This window comes from Vanessa tameamea, chromosome 29 (assembly GCF_037043105.1).
Source record: "Vanessa tameamea isolate UH-Manoa-2023 chromosome 29, ilVanTame1 primary haplotype, whole genome shotgun sequence".
NCBI classification, from domain to species: domain Eukaryota; kingdom Metazoa; phylum Arthropoda; class Insecta; order Lepidoptera; family Nymphalidae; genus Vanessa; species Vanessa tameamea.
Genome location: NC_087337.1, coordinates 95,096 through 114,257, shown reverse-complemented (window position 1 = coordinate 114,257; position 19,162 = coordinate 95,096). Strand labels below are relative to the sequence as shown.

Sequence of the window (19,162 nt, the reverse complement as noted above, 5' to 3'; positions counted from 1 at the left end):
TGGGAAAATTGGTTAAAAATAATATTGACTGATGACAGTTTAGATTATTTTATACCTCGAAGCGTGTTGTCGAAGTTTACAAGGTGTATCTCAGTAATACAAGTAATACACGGGTTTTAGTAGCTATTTCGCAGGTGCCTATGTTTTTTTATGATTTAATATCATTATGGATATGTCATACTAACCAATTTCCGATGTCAAAGGACCAGCCAACCATTCGGAATATATTATAGTGTAACGATCGAATATAGTTCAAAAGCCGGGCGAGGGCTTTGCTTGCTTTCCTTAGTACGGCATTATATAAACTTCCAATATCCAGACTCCAGACTATTAGTGAGAATTTTTGGACAAACCCCAATTACTTTTTATCGGCCTGACCTGGGGATTGAACCTCAGGAGTGGTAATTAGCTACTAGACCAACGAGGCCTTACTGTAAAATATACCAGTACACCCCCCTGGTATTAGTGTATGGTTATATGAAATATCCAACGAAACTCCAATGAGGGCTCTTCTCAAATTCAAGTTCAAATCTTGAGGCAGCAGCATTGTTTCTATACTTCAACTTCCTTCAGAGAAAAGAGAAGGAGAGTTCTCGCAAGTAGAATAAAATGTAATAAAAATACTCTTGATTCACTAGTCACTAGTAAAATTTGACTGTAACGTAATATATCGGATACTTTGTAAATGCGTGAGACACAAAAACATTACAATTAAACAATCGTCTTGTTTCGTTCCAAGAAAAAAACATTTCAGAACCTTTAAATGTAACTTTATTTCTTATTCGTCATATTGAAATGAAAAATAATGGATTGTGTGTTAGTTGATGACAATTCAATTGTATAATTACTTTGGTGTATTTTTTTTTTACATTACATTAACAGCCTGTAAATTTCCCACTGCTGGGATAAGGCCTCCTCTCCCTTTGAGGAGAAGGTTTGGAGCATATTTCCCCACGCTCCAATGCGTGTTAGTGGAATACACATGTGGCATAATTTGTACATGTACTTGTGCTGTACTCGGTTTTAAATTGGTTGTTATAAAAATACATTTTTTTTCCACATTGATACCAACTTATTTACATCTTAAATATGCAAATCCACCGCCATATCGTTTGTTCGTTTTGCCTTTTTCCTCTGTGTCTCTATTTTTTCTTTATTTTTTAATTCGTTTTCTATTTGATTCTATTGTAATGTAAGTTATAGTTCACTCAGCGTCTGCAATATTTTGTCTTGAATACTTTTTTATTATTATTGATGTTTGAGGAATTATTATCGAGAAGATCAACTGCCAAGACAAAGTCTTACCGATTCAGAATCAATGTTATTAACGAAGATTAAAATAATATGATTGTACAGTATGTTCAACAAAGGATCCGTTTCATCGGACTTCACAATCAGATGAATTGCTTAGCAACGAAATGAGCACAATTAAAACTTTTACTTGGTGGTAGGGCTTCGTGCAAGCCCGTCTGGGTAGGTACCACCCACTCATCAGATATTCTACCGCCAAACAGAAGCACTCAGTATTGTTGTGTTGCGGTTTGAAGGGTGATTGAGCCAGTGTAACTACAGGCACAAGGGACATAACATCTTAGTGACCAATATTGGCGGTGCATTGGCGATATAAGGAATAGTTAATATTTCTTACAGCGCCAATGTCTACAAGTGTTGGTCACCACTCACTTATGGTTGACCCATTTGCCTGTCCACTTACGTAGTTACTAAACTCAAACTCAAACTGGGACCCTGTTGTAGAACCGTATACATTGCCCCACAAGAGTTACTGATTCTATGCAGTCGAGTAACAGAAGTAACAAGTGTGTGTTAGTTCCTTGTACCAATGTTAAGAGAATCACATTTTCCCATAAAATCGTTAATATTTTTCCGAACATACATAACATTACAGAATATATATTGAGAAGCGACAGTTAATATCTTGATTTCTTTAAATTTATACCTCAATGATTGTTTAGCTTCTGGGTTATACATTGCGCGAATAGGCCTCTTCTGCAGCACAAATATAATATCCCCAAATCATAATACCGTGAGACATTATACTGTGAAAGTAACTGAAATATACTAAGCGAGCCGTATTAAAATCGGGAAATAATCTAATTTTTTTGACCGCAAATGCCGCAGAACTCAGTCTATTCGCCAACTCGTTAATACGGGGGACCCATTGCAACTTGGCATCAACAGTAAGGCCAAGAAATTCAGCAGATTGAACTGGATCCACGCCATCGGTGAACTCTCTACAAGCAACGTCAATTCCATTCAGACATTGGCCCGATCTTTGGCGCTAATATGTAGCGACGTGTAAACGAACTGTTATCACGAGAAAAACTCGAGTCTTTTTAAAAAAGAATATTTTTTTAGTACAAATAAATTTGAACAAAATAATTATCGGATAGGAAACTCGGCAAGTGTTTATAACCATATCGCGGAACCCCGCGATCAAAATCGAACTGAACTTTTGTTAATAGAATGTAATTGTTTAGAAATTTAAAGTTGCTTAATCATTATTAATACTATCATTGTAGGGACGTAACAGAACGAAGAAAGAGATTCAATTCTTTTGTATCGACAAATTTACCGAACGTAATCCATTGCCTCCCTCTCTTTACCATACGAGAGAAAGGGACGAATGTCAATGTACGTGATTTGAATTTAAATTATTGGTACGTAGAAGTTTATTCTGTATTTTGAAGCGAATAAGTTAGAAATCGGCGTGAATTTTATCTGATACTGCTTTAGCAATCAATAGCAATTATGGGATAAATATTTTTTTAAAGAGTTCGTCATATTTATCATAAAGCCGGTCGCTGACTTTGTATTATTCTTCGCTTCCTCAGTGCTGAGTTTTGGCCGTTATGGCGCTGCCACACTGTGGATATAGAATGTTTTAAACATTTATTAACGCTGTGTTAAAATCAATATATTCTTTATTCAAGTTCTTACTTAAAGTAGTTACTTTTTATATATTTGATATCCGTCGTAGGTCTTACACTGACTGACTTATCCTTCAAATCGGACCACAAGAACACTAAGTATTGGTTGTACTTACACAGAGACCTACCATCAAGTTTAACATTAACGATTCGTTAATGTGTTCAAATCTCCCAAACCGATAAAAATGTTGCAACGTAGTTTTAGTAAATCGAATATATGCCTATCAGTCTGGCCTTTGGATCTTCTATTGCCTTTTATGTCTGCTTCTATTTCTTACAAAATGAAAATTGTATACTAAGTGTAGTTTGGCAGCGCCATTACGTCTAAGATATTCAAGGTCACCTGGGCGCGACAAACGGTGATTCTTTACGTGAATTTTCTCAGTCTTTATCTTAATTTAAGTGCCGTTAGTGCTATACTATGTTTAATATATTAGATAGTAAAACATAACACGTTTATATGTCACATGTATGATACTATCATTAATCATAAAAACGCACGGACACAAAAATAAAGCCAAATATATACCAGAGATATGAACGAAAAATCTATCCGACAAATCTACTCAGACGTATGGATATGAAAAAAAAAATAACAATCTTTGATAACAATTCTATAACATAACATAACATAAACAGCCTGTAAATTTCCCACTGCTGGGCTAAGGCCTCCTCTCCCTTTGAGGAGAAGGTATGGAGCATATTCCACCACGCTGCTCCAATGCGGGTTGGTGGAATACACATGTGGCAGAATTTCGTTGAAATTAGACACATGCAGGTTTCCTCACGATGTTTTCCTTCACCGCCGAGCACGAGATGAATTATAAACACAAATTAAGCACATGAAAATTCAGTGGTGCCTGTCTGGGTTTGAACCCGAAATCATCGGTTAAGATGCACGCGTTCTAACCACTGGGCCATCTCGGCTTTATGACAAGAATTAAACATAAATACAATCACAAAAAATAAGTTCCAATAATAGTATCTAAAACCGTATCACCGTTGGAGGAGACAGAAAGACAGAGAGAGAGAGAGAGAGATGGTGATGGTGGTGATGGAAAGAGATGGAAAAGTCGCATCGGATAAGAACCACGTGTTCTCGCCACTGCCTACCACTACTCTCCGTGCTGGTAAGCTACTGAATCCGAAGATATACTATAAATACTCAAATTAAGTGGTGGTAGAGCTTTGTGCCGTCTGTGTTGGTACCACACACACATCACGTACTCCACCACCAAGCAGTGATAGTTTAGTTTGAAGTTAAGTGAATCATTGGTGATGTAAAATTACATACAGCACTATGAGGGGTTATCACTAATCATAGACATTAGCAGGGCATGATTTTTTTTATAAAAAATTACCATAAGATAAGTTTACCAACCGATGACGTTGTCAGGGAGTACAAAAAGGTCAAAGGGTCCCTTACACGCGCGGAAACAAGTAAAGTAGATTTGTATTTTGACCCAACGCAAAGCCGAAGTAACTAAGACCTAAAGTGGAAGTGTATTCAAGATTCAATCTTCCTTTAGTGTAATACTCAATTTTTGGAGTAACTTGATTTTTTTTATTGAATTTATTACGTTATTACGTTTCAGACGTAACGAATTTAGCTTTTTCCGATTTGATAAAATATCAAAGTGCAAGCGGGAAATGATTCGTAGACATCCCCTGACTTGGTCACGGCTGCTCGACTTAACGGACTAACAGATATTTACAGTTTTTGCCTTCAATTTCGTAATAAGATGGGAATGTTGGATTACGGAAAAGAGAAAGATTCAAGCGCAGACGAGGTTTACGTGTAGTCCGAAGAAAAGTAATGTAACACGTACATTGGGTCAAAGTCAAAGTCAAAAATCTTTATTCAATATAGAAGTGTTTACACTTGTTTATTGATTGTCAAAAATCTACCACCGGTTCGGAATTTAGCACCTCGGACCTGAGAAGAACCGGCGAAAGAAACTCAGCGGGATATATTTTTTTTTTTTTTAACCATACTACTGTTAGTGTTACTGGGGTTACTGAGGTTTTATTCGTAGTAAGCTTTCACCTTCGAACCCGCATATGAAACTTGAACTTAGGGATCGGCGGTTATATATACCACTAAATAGACAAACGAGGCCGGCAGGGTACTCCCAGGTTATAGTATTATAGTACGCAGGGTTGGTGGCGCATTTTTTTTTTTAATAATATAATTTATTGGTGGCGCATTGGCGATGTAAGGAATGGTTAATATTTGTCACAGCGCCATTGTCTATGACTGGTGGTGATCACTTACCATCAGATGGCCCTTATGCTCATCCGCCAATTAAAGCCATAAAAAAAGTTAATTTTTAAGTAAAAGTATCTATAAAATCTCACACAATAGTAATTTGCAAGCACTTTTGTAATCGACATTTTACAGAATTATATTAAAGCTACCACCGATACGGAATGTAGATTCTACTGAGAAGAACCGGCAAGAAATTCAGTAGTTACACTTTTCCAACATTCAAAATACAAAGTTATGTTATTTAAATACAATTATATATAATACATTCTGCCTGGAAGTCAAAAAGTATTAATTTTACGCTTTTTTATCATCTATATAATCTTGTATTGAATAATATGCCTTCTTCATTAATGTTTTTTAACAAACGATTTGAATTTATTAATCAGCAAAGTTAAAAGTATCTGTGGAATTTTAAATGAAACGAATATTTTACCCAAGAGGGATTTGTTGACTTTGTGGAGTTGGAAACTTGACTTAGATTTGTTATAATAGATAGTAGATTATATGATACACAAATAAAGTATATACCGAGTCATAAACAAAACATTTATAAAATATATAAACGCCCCATTTTGAATCGACTGGTGATAGGACTGGAGGCTTTTATTTAAAAGCGTTCATAACTGAATCTCCTTTTATTGAAAGCTGTTTAAGGATTCTAGGCTTGTTCTTTGTGTGTTTGCCTGTGTGTGTATTATCATCGCGTGTTGAGTATAAGACAGATTACGCCTTGACGCTCTCTTGTGCCGTCAAGTCTCCCAACCGCCGCTCTCTAGCGTCTTGCATGTGAAACGCCTCTGCACACAAATACCTCTAATGCTTTCAGGCCTAAACCATGAGAACCGTATTCGACTAAATTTGGTATGAAGCAAGCTTGGACGCCACAAGGAAGGACTTTTGTCCTCCCTACAATAATTTAAGTGTTTTTCAACTGTAATCAAAGGGATAAGGCTACCGGTTTCCTCCTAACACCCGACGACCAGTTCATAAAGCGTGAGCGAAGTTGCGGTTGACAACTAGTATATAAATCGTTATTATTATTATTACATATTTATTTATCGGTTTCCCTTAACGTATTATTTCAATAACCTTCAATTTCGATCGCTCACGTCTACCGCACGCCGCACTCCTTTTAATAAGAGATACGAGCGGACTCGGTAACCTAATCAACATAGTACGCGGTCTCTCCCGCCGTACTCACGACACAGCGCTTTTAAACACGTGTTGGTCCTTTTTATTCGGATTCATGTAAATCTATTACTGCAATTTAAATGTATAGAATTATTATGTGTTTGTATAGTACATCCCAATCGAAGTAAGATTAAAGATAAACTAACCTTAGATTTATGTATAGCACGACTCCTGATTCAGATTCATAAATTCAAATCATTTGTAAAAAATTAATTATAAAAAAGCATATTATTCTATACAAGGTTACGACCAAAGAAACGATGGATGGATTGTGTGAAAGACGATATGGTTAGAAAGAACGTTACTAGTGAGATGACGTCAGACAGAGAAGTATGGAAGAAAAAGACATGCTGCGCCGACCCCGAGTAAAATTGGGATAAGGGCAGGAGGATGAGGATGATGATTCTATACAAGGTTAGATAGATGACAAAAAAGCTTGGAGTTAATACTTGTAGACTTCCAGGCAGGATATATTATATACATACATATATAATTGTATTTAACTAACATAACCTTGTATTTTAAATGTTGAAAAAGAGTAACCACTGAGTTTCTTGCCGGGTTATTTTCGGTAGAATCTATAATCGTACCGGCGGTAGCTTCACTTAATATAGTTTGTAAAATGACGTTTCAAAAGTGCTCGTAAAAGCCTACTTGAATGAAGTATATTTTGATTTTGATTTTTTTATTTTCACTTATAGCTCAGCTATATTGTACAAACATTTACATGCTGTGTACTTTGTGTTATTCTGATGTATTTATGTAACTATATTATTGTACAGTTACATTAAAATCCTTTTAGTAGTTTTTGCGTAACAAACACCCGTACCTTCTCACAAACTTTCGCATTTATAAACAGGATTATCTCTTCGTCAATTCCCGTAGAAGTACAAAGTTCAACGACCAAAACACATCTCTGTCAAAGTTTTTTTGTAAGTCAAATTTAAATCCTTAACAATTTTAAATGTAAAAAAATAACCCAAAGACGAACGCGGTAATGTTGAATGTGTGCTATCGTTGTAAACTTAATCGTTTAACAACCATTTGTCGGTCGTGGCGTTTCCCTCCCATCGGTTTACGTGAGTGATGGAGAAAGAAGTGCAGGTACGGGCTCCTTGCACTCGATCTCATGAACAGGTGACCAATTTGTCGATGGATTACATTACATTAGCAGCCTGTGTCTGTGTTTTCCCACTGCTGGGCTAAGGCCTCCTCTCCCTTTGAGGAGAAGGTTTGGATCATATTTCAAGGCGGGTTGGTGGAATACACATGTGGCAGAATTTCGTTGAAATTAGACACATGCAGGTTTCCTCACTATATTTTCCTTCACCGCCGAGCACGAGATGAATTATAAACACAAATTAAGCACATGAAATTCAGTGGTGCTTGCCTGGGTTTGAACCCGAAATCATCGGTTAAGATGCACGCGTTCTAAACACTGGGTCATTTTCGATGGATGTCGTAGCATTATATAGGAATCATTATTTTTATTATTAAAAGGCCTGCCTCGTTAGTTTAGGGGCTTGATATAAGGGCACATAACCCGAGATTCCCGGTTCAAATTACAGGTCGGGCCGATTAAATGTTATTGTGCTTTTCCTTCGAAAAATTCTCAGTAACAGCCCGAAGTCTGTAAGTTGGAATGAATAGAAAAATAACTCAATTTTATACGAATCATCTAGCGATCCGATACACCCAGGTACGAGGCTTTGGACTACTATCGTTCGTACTTGTAACACAACAATAATTTGATATTAAGTCTGTTATAATTACACTAGACTAGAGTATTGATAACTCAGCGATCTATACTTTTCGTAATATATTTCCCGTCGACACTCCACATTCGAGAATTCTCGTAACACCTTACTCGAGCATTCTGGGGAATACAACACAAAGACCACAAAAGCGATCGCCGTGAGTTCAATAATTCCTCGTAACACATAACGTGGGAATCGTACGAGTTGCAACATCAAGAGCACCGATGTGTTGCTGCCAACCATCGGCACCGAGTACGAAGGAGACTTTACATCTGGCTCACGCTTCGAGCAGCAGACACCAGGCTGATTAGTTCGTGGGATAAATGTAATTCCTTTACTTCTTGTTCTTAATAAATAATCTAAGAAATAAAACGTTTTATTTGCGCCTCTCGGGATTGCTCATTATAACTAGTGTAGGAAATATTTACACAACAAAAGGTATGTTTATTATTAATAATAAGATAGTACTAGTTGGTACGTACATTAAATCGAAATATATCTTATTTTACTTGGTGGTAGAGCTTTGTGCAAGCCCGTCTGGGTATGTAACACCCATCAGATATTCTACCGCCAAACAGCAGTACTCAGTATTGTTGTGTTCCGGTTTGAAGGGTGAGTGAGCCAGTGTAACTATAGGCACAAGGGACAAAACATTTTAGTTCCCGAGGTTGGTGGCGCATTGATGATGTAAGGTACGATTAATATTTCTTACAGCGCCATTGTCTATGGGCGGTGGTGACCGCTTACCATCGGGTGGTCCATTCGGGCGTCCGCCTACCGATATCATAAAAAAAAATTCATGTAGTCTAACACGCGAAACGATCCCGTGACCCCCAAGAGACGGTAGAGTATTACGGTGTCCTGACGCGCCACAACTAGTTCATGCCTGAGATATACGTAACAAAAAACACGAGTGCTTTAGCTGCTTACATTGGGATCAGAGTGATGTATGTGATGTTATCCAATATTTATATGTAACACTGACTCACCCTTCAAACAGGAACACAATAAATAAGTATTTCTGTTTGGTGATTGAATCTAACCTACGCACTTAGTCTACCAACAAGTACCAATCAGTCTGATTTTTATGAAATTGAAATTTCGAGTCTTATTTTGTGGGTAGTTGCTTAATTTAGATTCCGATCAAACCGGTGATTAAATGAGATTGACCGGAATCCAGAATTTGTTTAAAAACTAGTAAAATTAAATGCTCATTTCACACGAAGTCGGTACAAGCACCTAGTTATTATTGTACAAAACTTTACCTTATACTCCCTTACGAAATAAACACGCACTTAAATACATAAGGTTATATAAACTTACGTACTTATTACACAAGTAAATGGTTGTAGGGATTTCGGAGTGGCCAGCGCGGACAGACCGAGTCTCAGGGCGACAGGTTGGGCGAATGGACGATCCAGGCTGAGTTTACAAGCACCGCGTTTTGAATTGCTACAAGCTTTTAGTCTATACTTATATTAAGAGGTAAAATTTGTTTGTTTGTATCTCGGGGTAAACTCCAAAACGAATAATAGAAATTTAAATATTTTTTCATGATTAGAAAGCGATATAATTCCTAATTCCTATATAGGTATAGGGGTATACAAATGATATTTATATCATATAATTTGACTTATTAACAAATTGCCCCCTAATCGCTCGTATATAATAAATTGATATTTAGTAATTGATTCCTTAAACTACAATCCGTTACCGATAAATGGTTCAATATACAACAATTCTGAATCACGCAGGCTAGAAATACAATAAATCTTATGAAGGTTGTGTAGCGGTGCTTAGTTAAATACAGCTGTGTCTTTCCATCACATTTGATCTAACGTTAGATAGAAAAGGACAGCCTTGTTAAACAACCCGTAAACATTGATTATAGGTAACGAAGTTGCTGTTATGTGTTCATTATAGAAATTACTTCCTTACCCGGCGTCTCGACGGTATAATAAAGTTTTATATGGAATGTTTATAATGAATAAATAATATTAACAAAAAAAAATTAGGGTAAGTATCTTCTCAAGCAACTTAAGAGTTTCATTAGAATCAAATGAATGATTTATCAACGAATAGAGACTAAACGTAAAATTTTTATTTATAATATTTTACTTGGTGGTTGCTCTGTACAAGCTCGTTTGGGATGGTTTTTCACTTTTACTCATAATATATGTATATATAACTATGTTATGTAATCAAGTTGTTGAATGATCGTTTGTCAAACGTAACTATATAAAATACTAAAATTCCGCAGACATTTTTAACTTTGCCGTTTCATAAATTCAAATCATTTGTAAAAAAATACATTGGTAAAGAAGGCATATTATTCGATACAATATTGTATTGATGATAAAAAGCGCGGAGTTAATGCTTGTTGACTTCCAGGCAGGAGACATAACATACATATATAATTGTATTTAACTAACATGACTGTATTAGATGTTGAAAAAGAGTAACTACTGAGTTTCTTGCTGGTTCTTCTCGGTAGAATCTACATTCCGAACCGGTGGTAGCTTTACTTGATATAATTTGTTAAATGACGATTCAAAAGTGCTTGTAGAAGCCTACTTGAATAAAGTATATATTAATGTAGAAAAAAAACATTCGGCAACAACGGCATTCTTTCTTTTATAAATAAACACCATCGTTACAAGTTTTGATTCGTAAAAGCAGAAACACAATTGTAGCGACGACAACGCTGCGCCGCGTTCGAGGTTCAATTTATTCGCCGCACATTGTGAATCCTTATCTGTTTTCTGTAAATATAAAGCGCTTAGACATTGGAAATGGAACCCGCAGCTATTACGTAAGAACTCACTCCGTATGTCACTCGTGAAGTTGACTTACGGTGATGTACTTTTCTGATTCGTGTATCCTTTTATTGTTATAGTTTTGACATTTCACGATCGTGATTTGAGTTACTGGTTGATACCTTCGGAATTAAACGATGGAATCCTAGCTATTTCTGTTTGATATTAAATATATTTAAACAATCACAAATTAAAAAAAAATCCCTAAGGTTCTTTCGCCGGTTCTTCTTGGGTCAGAGCATCTTTTCCGAACGGGTGGTAGTATTTGGGTTGACAATCGATAAGCAAGTGTAGACTAATATTATAAAATATATATGTCATAATATTAGTCTACAGATTATACAGCTTTGGAAATATATGAGGGTGAACCCATACTTTTTATGCTGCCATAAGTTGATATATAATTTGATGGGGGAGAAAGAGTTAATTTGTCTCTAGCTGGCTCTACCAGTTAGTCTATATTCCGAACTAGTAGTATCTTTACAATTAGACTTATTGATTTATTCTAATGGCTTCAGTTTAGTGGCCCAAATTATTAAATTTGAATCCTTAAATGGGAATGACTTTTATACAATACTTTGACACGAACAGAGTTACTACAGAGTTTAAATTTCAAGGTCATCTTCAAATCGCTACTGAGATAGAGGCGATTATAATGTATTTTAGAAATATTAATATTTTACTTCGCTTTAGTTTTGTTTTAACTTTGCTAATAAATTTAAATCTCAAGTTAAGAAATATTGACGAGTGAAACGTTACTATAAGAATCTATACAGTCTGAATAATGCGTTTACGCTATCGGTACTAATATTATAAAGGCAATAGCCACTCCATCTTACACCTCGTCAAGCTTAAACCGCTGAACCTATTTAGAGGAAATTTGTTATGGAAATAGTTTTAGTCGCGGTAAAGGACATTTTTTAATTCACCTCACGGGGGTTTATAATGGTGGGTGACGGTTTGTGTGCCATAGGTAAAGTTTTATTAATTCCGCGCAGACAAAGCCACAGGTTCAGCTAGTCGATGATAAGCATGCATGGAGTTAGCTTTCGTCGATTTCCATACAAGATAAACACTGTTGTGATTGCATTTAATTGGCGGCTGTTTCCGGTTCCATATTCGAATCAGTTTGTTCAATTTCAACTGACATATGTCTGAAATAGGACGATTCGAAAGTGCTTTTGAGCACCTACTTTAATAAAGTGTCATTTTGGAAGACGATTGGTTTCGTATTTTATATTAAATATGGCAGCTTATCAGTCTATCCATCTATCTTAAAGGAAACATCACAGCCTTTCCTTTGGGTCATATCTCTTAGACGTGTTTTCATTTATCATTTATATAATCCAATAGTATATTACTTACAATAAATATGTGTTCTATTAATATTAAGTAAATAATACATTAATTCATGTGTTTCGAACATTAAAGTTCTTCAATATTTACCAAATAGAGACGAAAAGTAATTAACAATTTTATCTTTGTGTGTTTATATATAAATACAAAAAAAAAAACATCAATAAAATATTGTAAGGCGTATTTATCGTATCATATATCATATCACGCGCGACATAGTAGAAATTATATTTAAGTAATGTTGTAATTTGAGTTGACTATTGAGCTTGTAATTTTCTCGTTGGTACTTACAAGTTGATTGCAATTCATACCGATAATTATGAATAGCCTATCACTATACAATAAAGTCGCTTCCCGCCGTCCGTACGTTTAGATCTTTTAAGCTACGCGACGGATTTTAATACGGTTTTCATCAGTAAGCAGAGTGGCTTAAGATAAAGATTTATTTATGTAAGACACACATATTATAGAAAAAAAACAAGAATTTAATCTTTCCTTGCCGAAACAAACAATATATTTTCTTTTTACGTTTGGTCTTTATCCTAAAATACATATATTGACGTTCATTGTATCCGCGGGAAGCCGGGGCGAGTAGCTAGTAATGTACATTTTCCTATTTTATCAGTTTAGTTGTACTCAAAGTTAAACAGTAGGGAATAGGGATTATGTACAGAAAAGCCGGTAAGATATTCACTAGTTAATCTACTGAGCTCATTTCAGATAATGTCGGTGTAAAGTTTTTACGAGACAATTTCATGATGAAAGATACGTGAAAATAGTAACCGATTATTATATCCTAGTCGTCTTTTATGTTTAAATCATTTCATAACCTTTTCTTTCCGAGATTATGTCACAAATTTAAAACAAACTTTATTTGAATTCGTAACTTAAGATATACGAATAGCAAGACAACACGTAAACACAAGACGAGTTTTCTTTCGTTTTTAATTTAAAAGCAACATGGTTTCACTTCAAACAATATATTATTAAAACTTCCAACGCGAGAATAATACCCTTACCTCATACAAAAGCCGATCACTAAAAATTCTTACACGAAACGTATAAAAAAAATCAACTCACCAAAAAATCTCGTACAGTTTCACATAGCACAACACAGAACAATATATTAATTGATTAAAATCATTTTTAATAGATCGCGAACCGACTCTGCTTATCAACAGACGCCCGCCCTCGTCGGAGCGCTGTCATCGACTGAGGTAGTGGACACAAACTCGGTATATATAGTTGTGTCGGTGTCGACAAAAGTGGGGTAACGTTTTTGCTACGCGAAATTTATAGTACTTGGGTAAGAGAAAATATAAGCGTTCAGGAGTTGGCACGTGTTTGTTCTAATGCTTGTTTTGGGGGCGGTTGTGGTTTTTGTTCGAAGTTATCTAAAGTATTCCGTTTTGCTTCGACAGAAGTAATGTTCGATTGATTGACAAGTCAAATTAAATATACTTTATTTAAGTAGGAATTTTACAAGATGAAATTAAAGAAGTTACCATCGCTTCGGTATGTGGAGTCTAAGGAGAAGACCCCACAAGAAGCTCAGCAGCTAGCTACTCGTTTCTGATAATTAATGTACATCGGTAATTAAATAAAAATGAATTATTATTAATCATGCATGGAAATTAACAAGTTTTTTTTTTTATTTAAGCTTATGAATTGGCAAAGCTAAAAGTATTGATTTATTTGTTTGTATATAAAGGTATTGATTTATTTGTTTGTATGTAAAAGTTTAATTTATAAATATGATAAAAGAGTTAAGCTTAACATAAGATGATTTTGCCTTTGAAGTCAAAAGATAATTTAAAAATATAGAAAAATATCATGACTTATGTCTGTTCAATATGAACACGAATTCGTACGAATCGTGCGTAATACGATTCCTCGTAGGTATAAAACAAATGTATTATTATGATATAGTTACGACAACTTTGTCTGGATGTTTGAAATGTCTGGAACGATGAGGTCCTCAGTTCAATCGTTTTTGGGTTTTGTTTCAAGAAATATTCAATTGTAAATTTTTAGATTACTTGTACCTCTAGCACGATAAGCTTTTTGTAATGTTTCCATCGGATTAATAGATTGCTTCTGTGTTTGCACACACACAGTTTCGGGGCTATTACTAAGACCTGACTAGTAATCGTATACGATAGAACACCTAGCTTAGCATCGTGACATATCTCAATACTAAGCTAGGTGCGGCTTCACTTGCATTAATTGATATATTTTTTATTTTAATTCAATCATGTATAAAAATATAAAATATTGCGCTACCAATGTAAATACAAAGAAAAAATTCTTTAAAATAGCACCTTTGCCGTTGTCATTGAGAAAGAGGAGCTTAGATTAAAGCAACCAGATAAAATTATCCACAACAACCTAAAAAGTACAACATATATAACAAATGACGTCGGGCAACACGAAACGCTTAACAAAGTGGTTACCCCGGGAGATGTAAGGAGACCATATAAAAGATTTCGAAACACAGATGTAAATCTCGGTGTACGATGCAGGAGGGGCCTACGCCGTAGAGGCTGCTACAACACATTTGTTTTTAATTTATTTAATATAACTCATGTTAAGTTTAGTTGTAGTGGAAATAAAGCTTATTCATTCAGCTACTAGACGGTAAAATGTTAATTAATGTTGAAGTCCGAGCGATTAAAGCCGATAACTTTACAAGAACACGATGTTAATAAAAAGGAATAAGCTCATATTCTTACTATGCACTACAACAATTTTCCACTGCTGGGCTAAGGCCTCCTCTCCCTCTGAGGAGAAGGTTTGGAGCATATTCTACCACGCTGCTCCAATGAGGGTTGGTGGAATACACGTGTGGCAGAATTTCATTGAAATTAGACACATGCAGATTTCCTCACGATGTTTTCCTTCACCGCCAAGCATGCGATCAATTATAAATAAAAATTAAGTACATGAAAATTCATTGGTGCCTACCTGATTGAACTCGAAATCATCGGTTAAGATGCACGCTTTCTTACCACTGGACCATCTCAGCGCACTTGCATCATACTATTATAAATTATATATATAATATTCTGCGGTGGTAACATTATTTAATAATATACTTATAATTGTAATATGTAAATTATTTCGTATGTGTTACCTGCAAATAGTATTACCAACGTGATACTGTGGTAGTCATAGTTACTAACAACTCATAAATAACTAGCTTAAGTTCGTGGCTTTGGTTATGTCATTCATATTATATGAAACTTGAACGAGTATTACAATGAAAATAATAGAGAAGTTCAAGAGGTTTAATTGTGTAAATCTCAACCCAAGACTGCGAATTTGAACCCGGATATGCACGTTTTATTCAGGTACTCGCTGACGGAAACCACGTGAGGAAACTTATGTACCTTCTGTTTAAGAGGAGAAGTAGTATGTTGTGTTATATGTGTAAAAATATCATACATATATCATGCAAATATTTAGGCAGAGATAAATACGTTTCTCAATAATAACTTAGTAATATAGTTTTGTCTGTGGGTTGTCGCTTGATATGAAGATGTAGGCGATTTGTTTTTATTTTCTTTGATATATTTCATCCGTTTTATAATTAAATTTATTGACTTATACTTTAAAATTGCCCTTAAGTTGATCAATTTTAATAATACTCATTTCTTCCGTATTAAACTAGCAAGTGTTAGATAACCTGTGTTCCTTTTCATACTCCTAACAGCATGTAAGCTAAAATTTCATAAAAATCGGTTAAGTCGTTGAGTTGTTAGCGTAACGTATAAAATGTACTAGTTTTTGCTTACGGCTTTGCGCGCAGCTTAGAGGTCGTCAGGTATACATACTTCCTTGAAGTTCGAACTTGCTTCAAAACAATTTTCATCAAATTCGGTCAGTGGTTTGGCCGAGATAGAGTTACTTTGCCATTATATTATTATTATAGAATAATTAGGAACGTGTCGTGTAGCTCGTACTCGTGATCTTTTAGGCAGAATGTATGTAAATTTAATTATATTTGATTGACATTTCGTGACTGAAATGATTGATATACTTAACTGGTGTATTTCATGTTTTCCTTTTGGTAGACTACGAGCATACATTCCAAATTGGCGTAGGTAAAGTGTAGTAAAATTACTATCAAAGTCGAGATGGACCAGTTTTAGGACGCGTGCATCTTAACCGATAATTGCGGGTTCAAACTTTGATAGACAATGCTGAATGGAATGTGTTTAATTTGTGTTTGTAATTCATCTCGAGCTCGGCGGTTAAGAAAACATCGTGAGTAAACCTGCGTATCCAACCTGCACTGGTTTCGATTAGTGGTGAAATTAACTCCAAACCTTCTCCTCAAAGGGAGAGGAGGCCCAAGCAGAGGACAATTTACAGACTAATATCAAGTAATAGACTATATTGGGTTATCAAAGTATTGAATATAGTATATTTTGATTTTAAACCGCGTTCATATCCACTGGTATTGTAATATTTTACGACGTTATGACACCTCGCACCTGTCGGGGTCTTATTGGACATAATGCTTTTTTATCAACAACGCGAAACCCGGCACTACATAAATTTCATAAAGTTTAAGTGCCTCGAGTAACGTCCGCGCGGGCGTTTTATTAATGTGATCGCTGCTTTAAAGTTGTAGAGAATAATGATAAAGATGAATTGTAATTCTAACGTTAACATGTCTTGTAACTATCATAAATACGGCTCATTATTTAATGTTTTAAAAAACGATTACAATTTATTAATTAGCAGAATTAATAGTTACATCCTTAGATTAATTTTTAATCAACCTTAGGAACTACGATGTTATATCCGTTGTGCTTGTAAGTGTGCCTGTAAGCATAAATATAACATTTATATTCCGGTTGTTTTGCAGTTTATCAAGGAATAAATTTAGATAAATCTAAACGAATGAGAAGTGGGTTCTGTAAGAATTCACTTCGTATTTGACCAACTTCCGATGATACGCCATATTGATACATATGTCCTATACATTTTATAATAATTTTAGTCATTGTCGCTTATTACCTTTTGATAAATAAGGTCGTGTTCAGCGGTGAGATTCGAGTTTCTTCCTGTAGAATAGCTCCACAGACAGGTTTCTTCAAGGAATTTGTAATTCATCTCATTTCCCGCGTTCTCTTTGAACGTAAATTAATTCCTTAAGATGCAAATGGACGCCCGAGCGGGTTTGATCCCGCGGTCTTTGCTTTAAATGTTTCTATATTAACACGTCCTTGCGTTTGATTTTAATTTTTTTATCAAATTTGAAACTTTTTAATTCATTTGTGAAGTATGCTTGGACGTTTTGGGATTATAGAGTTATTGATTTAACGTGAGAAACTTCTAGTTACTCATATAATATATGTAATTATTTTATTTGTGATGGGTGAGTGGACCGAGTAAACGGTAAGTGGCCGCCACCGTCCACAGAAGTTCTTACATGTTCACCTTACATCACCAAAGCGTCACTTTGGGAACTACAATGTCGTACAAATTCGTAAACATATTATTATAAAATGTAATATTAGATAATAATAATAATATTGAGCTATCGCAGTACATTTCTTCAATAAAAGTAATTCTTTACATGTATTTATTTATTACTTATAAAGATAAACAAATCACGACGTTGAGGTCACCTTTGGTCACAATTGACAAAACAATACGTATAAATTATCCTGAATATTTTTTACAAAAGAACAATATAAGCCGCTACGGAATGTCTGCTACGTGGGAGGTAGCTTGTAGAGGTTCCACGGAGCCCTTATGAGTGGGTTGTTATTTATTTATCTCAACTAGCTACCCTTCCCGACTCCACGCGGCTACATTTTCACATCTGTCTACCGTACAGTGATGTTATAAAATATGTTACGACACTCACATCTCTTTTTTTTCATCCCTTTATATTTCTAAAACATTTGGTCTAAATTCTTGTCCAACTAACGAAGCGAATTGAAAAATAAATAAAAAATTATAAATTTATTAATTAATTAATTTATTTTGTAAATAATTAATTTTGTTACTATTAGATTGAATTAATTCGGTAACTTTGGCATTCGTTTCAGACGTAATATTTATTAATTTAAGAACGGTTGAAAATTTAATTTATTTTAAATATTTTATAGTAGACATTACATTTACCATTATATAAAGTTCAAGAGTTTATCCCAAGACCTAACAGACCGAATAAAAAATGTTTTTGCGTCAGATAAATCATAAATTGAGAAAGGTACTACAGAACCGCTACGATCTACGGGGGCGGAGCGGTGACGAACACCAATGAAACATCGCGGGGCTGGAAGTTATAGTCGATAATAATAACTTATAAATGCCTTTATAAACTCAATAGAAAATCAAAACTTAGCAAGTACAAGCTTAAAAGCCCACACAAGTACTTCGAATTGTTATTTTAAATGCAACACACACGTGTACCACACACTCATCTACTAAAACGCACTGGCGAAGCGTAGTTGTAAAAGGTCCATGCTCCATTTTTTATTATCAATTTTAATCAGCGTTTCAAAAACCAAAGTAAGTGTTATTTATAATTTCTTGCAAGTCCAAGGAACGGAACACTCACGAAATAATAATAATCCGTTCCATTTTCAGCCTGTCATAGCTGATAAAGGCTCTTGTGAGTAATGGTCAAGTGGCCAAACTTCGTTATGTAAAGAAAAGATCTTGAGACTTATAATTGAATTAGTGACTTCCTGGGGGAAGGGGGATTGAAGCTTTCAAGTCCGTTGTAACGGTGAAGTTTTTAATTTTAATAGTGAGACTGTTTAGTGCTTTATTGTAATTATTGTGACTAATTACAATCAGACG

At 35.0% G+C, this 19,162-nt stretch overlaps 1 protein-coding gene across 1 annotated transcript in view; it reads right to left on the bottom strand.

Annotated features, from left to right (window-relative positions):
- Positions 1-13,536, bottom strand: part of LOC113402332 (1-phosphatidylinositol 4,5-bisphosphate phosphodiesterase epsilon-1-like) — a 174,427-nt gene extending 160,891 nt beyond the window's left edge. The window contains exon 1 of the mRNA XM_064219756.1: positions 13,418-13,536. The gene's annotated coding sequence lies outside the window, so the exon portion shown is untranslated. The remainder of the gene's footprint in view (positions 1-13,417) is intronic.
- Positions 13,537-19,162: the final 5,626 nt, after the last annotated feature.